Genomic DNA, 3,873 nt, shown 5'->3' with positions numbered 1-3,873 from the left:
TATCAATAGTGATGTTGCGATTGTGGATGGGGACCTTAATTTGTTTAAATAATTCAATGTTGTTTTGTTTCCACTAAACAATGTATGTGCTTCTTTTCTACTAAACGACAACAGTTGTTGACAATATGGTTATGTGTTTATGCCACACGAAGTATGGGATACATTTTATAATCTTCTGTACAACCATACGCTCGATTGTATGTGTTAAGCGGGCATGGGAATGGCTTTCACAGAAAGTTTTTTTAGACATACCAAAGTTTCGGCGAACTTGATGAGCTTGGTTCGACTTCGACTAAGAGAATATTCTTCATCCTGCTAGTTCTCTGTGACTGCATCAACTGCCTCAATTTTGTGGCTATTCTTCATCGGTTGATGATGACATGCATGGAAAAGCATGAATGTTCCAAGATCAGTGGTAACGACTCGACATAACACTGACAGTAGTAGGACCAAGTCATTTAACATAGGGTACTTGCCTGAAGATGTAACGTGTTTAGACACCTATCTTAATGCGATGGCGACCATGAAAGGATTAAGCATCGCTTTGCGCTCACAATCGCAGTTGCGCGTGGGGCTTACAGGCGATGAAAGGCATTGCTTAGCGGGTTCTGATTATTCACAGTGAGTGACCTCGGCCGTGCTGGATTTCTTAAAGCTTGTCCCACAAAGGGAGAGAGACACCGTCTTTTGCAAAAGCTTGTCCCACAAAGGGAGAGAGACGCCGTCTTTTGCAGATTCTATCGGAGCTCCACGGCCACCTTGTTTTGTTCGAGACAATATCGTTGCACTTCACTAGAGACTTTGACACTCTGGCTGCTGTGCCCTGATCTCTTCATCGACTAAGTGTTGGGACAACTCGGTTTGTTGCCCGTGTCCCATGGACGACAATGGTAAGTTCTGTCCTCTCTTTTTTGCATTAGCTGGTTTAGTTTGTTCATTATCAAAAAGGGGTTTTAAATCCATATAAGATCTTGAAGAATAGCCTTAACAATTATTGAGTCAATCGCCGATTAGTAACTCAATGTAACCAAATTAGGATAGTCAAGCTTCTCCAAGAATTTGGACGCGCAATTGAGATATGTGCAATCAAGGGTTATCTTGACCTCGGTGACATTTGATCGGAGAAGAAATGCACCAGCTAGCTTTTTTGTCAAATTAAGTACGATGTTGACCATAATCAAGGACTGAAAGCATTGGTTTTGATCATGAAACAGTTCAATGTCAACTCTGAAGAGTAGGGAACGAGGAAAGGGAACAAGCTTGGTCGATGAGCAAAAACGGCACGTAGACATCACAGTGGCGTGGCGCGGCCAAGGATTAAAAAGTATAAAAGCAAGAATAAGACACTAAGAACAACATGCGCACTCAACTAAATCGAGGTTGTGCTGTTGGCTTTTAGCCAGACTCTTGCTCTTATGAGGTTGTGCTGTTGGCTTTTAGCTTAAAGTCACACCCATAAGCTTAGTTCATGTTTCTTTCTTAAGCTATATAATTCGTTGACCAATAATGTAGGGATTATGTGCTTTTCATATAGGTTTTCATTAGGTCCACTGTAGATGTGAAAGATACATTTGCCGTTGGATGATTGACATGTGAAACAATTCGTTATCAAAACTAACTCCAGATCCATATATTACTCATCCAATATCCAAAACTTAAGTTTTTTTAGATAAAATCGTGATTTACTATCGAGTTGCTCTGTCACATTTGTCACGCCATAACATCCTCCCTTTTCCATGCACTGGTCACTTCTTTTTTAAATTTTTTTAGATTCTTCACTTGTAATATGATTATTTCGTACGCGACAGTAGCCGACCTCTAACTACAAAACCTTACCCCTTGAAAGATTCCTAGTTCTTTACTTATTAATTATAAAAAATTCTTCATTTAAGCAAATTTATTTTTAATTTATTATGTGCTTCTTACCAAAAACTTCCTGTCCAGCGCTTTTGGACTTGAATACTTCACAGTTTGCGTGAGACGGCATTCTAAAAAGGATTTTGTATTCATTCTTCAAACTTGGCATGATGAAGACTCGATCGAGCTCTCTATAAAATGGCAATGCAAAACCCTAAATCTTCACACCGGCATTTAATTACGCATTCATATAAGTATATCTTATTGTAAGATTTTAAAAGCATTTTCTCTTTTATCATCGCATTGTTTTGGGATGGCGACTCGTGTTTTCATCGCCGGATTCGCGGTCCTGTTGATCGCCGAAGTTGTTGCAGCCGATCATAGTCCCCTTCAGGATTTTTGTGTTGCCGACCCGGGTAATACAGGTAAAAGAGCCCAAACCAATGTTTGATCGACGACAGGTCGAACTATGAATACTAGGATGGTATGTTCGAATAGCACCTTTGGAAGTCTCAGCATTAAGTCAAGAGTAAGGGAGTGTCAAGTAGTCAAGTAATTTGCTAAATTATATTTTCAAAATGCCTAGGTTAATTTAGTGGAGTCAACATCCTTAGTCAACTCAAACCGTGCCACCTCTTCCTTGATGTCTATCCACTAAAGATAATTACACTGCAGATACCAATCTGCACTTTTTAAGTGCACACACAACTTTCTGCTAAATACAGTGATGTTTAATTTGATGAAATTGCATTGTTCATTCTTGCAGTCCAGGTGAATGGCTTGGCATGCAAGGACCCTAAGATGGTTCAAGCCGATGACTTCTTATTTAGCGGGCTTCACTTGGCGGGCAACACTTCCAACTTGGTCAGGTCGAGAGTGACTCCGGTGACCATGGCTCAGTTGCCGGGGCTCAACACACTAGGCGTCGCACTCCTCCGCATCAATTTCACTGTTGGGGGTCTCAATCCACCCCACACTCACCTCGTGCCACCGAGCTCCTGATGGTCATCAAGAGGAGCCTGGAGGTCGGGTTCGTCACCTCCAGCGCTGACGACCGCCTCATCTTGAAGGTCCTCTCCAAGGGCGATGTGTTTGCCTTCCCCCGGGGGCTCATCCACTTCCAGAGTAACGTCGGGAAGATGAATGCCATCGTTGTCTCCGCTTTAAACAGCCAAAAGCCCGGTACGATCGTGATCGCGAACGCAGTTTTCGGGTCAATGCCCGACATTACAACCGACATTCTTGTCAAGGCATTCCGAGTGGATAAGAATTTGATTAGTCAAATCCAATCAAAGTTCTAGAAATGAGATTTATGGTGCTTTTGGTAACCATTCTGTTCATGGAAATAATTTCTACTCAGAAATGATTTTTTTTATTCCATTCCCGGAAACAATTTCTAAGCATTTGAAGGCATTTGATAACTGCTCAAAATTTCTATTCCTGAAATAGAAAAAGAATAGAAATGTATTTGGTAACTACACGAAATTTCTTTTTATTAATAATATTTTGAATTTTTTAATATTTCCTTTTTTTTCCTTTTTTTTTCTTTTCTTTTTTTCTTCTTCCCCTTCCTTGGCCTATGGCCAAGTTGCCGGCGCCGGCGACTGGCCACATGCCAAGGCTAGTGAGGGCGTCGTGGCCCTCGCCGGATCTGGCGAGGGTGGTGGCGAGGGTCCAGCCCTCACCCTTGCCTGCCCTGGCCTGTGGCCGGTCACCGGTCGCTAGCCATCGGCGACAGGCCACAGGCTAGAAAAAATGAAGAAGATCGGCCAAGAAGAAGAAGAAAAAAAAATTTCTTTTCCATTTCTGATTTTTGTTCTCAGAATCAAGAATCAACTTTTTTTTTATTCTTGATTTTGTTCCAAAACTGATTATGAGAACAAATTTGTTGCCGGGAATAAAAAATTTACCAAACGGATTTCTATTCTTTTTTGTTCCTAGGAACAAAAGAATATAATCAGTCACTATTTGGCAAGTTACCAAGGGCGCATTTGGCAACTAGCCAAACAGTAACTA

The 3,873-nt window shown here is 41.4% G+C and overlaps 1 pseudogene; it reads left to right on the top strand.

Moving 5' to 3' along the window:
• Positions 1–2,170: 2,170 nt before the first annotated feature.
• On the top strand, positions 2,171–3,158 carry LOC115694525 (putative germin-like protein 2-3; annotated as a pseudogene).
• The last annotated feature ends 715 nt before the right edge of the window (positions 3,159–3,873 follow it).

The sequence above is a fragment of the Syzygium oleosum genome, unplaced genomic scaffold, assembly GCF_021117445.2.
Source record: "Syzygium oleosum isolate NSW1041296 unplaced genomic scaffold, Sole_v2.1 Sole_v2.18, whole genome shotgun sequence".
Lineage (NCBI taxonomy): Eukaryota > Viridiplantae > Streptophyta > Magnoliopsida > Myrtales > Myrtaceae > Syzygium > Syzygium oleosum.
The sequence above is the reverse complement of the archived record's forward strand: the minus strand, read 5'-3'. Positions and strand labels throughout refer to the sequence as shown.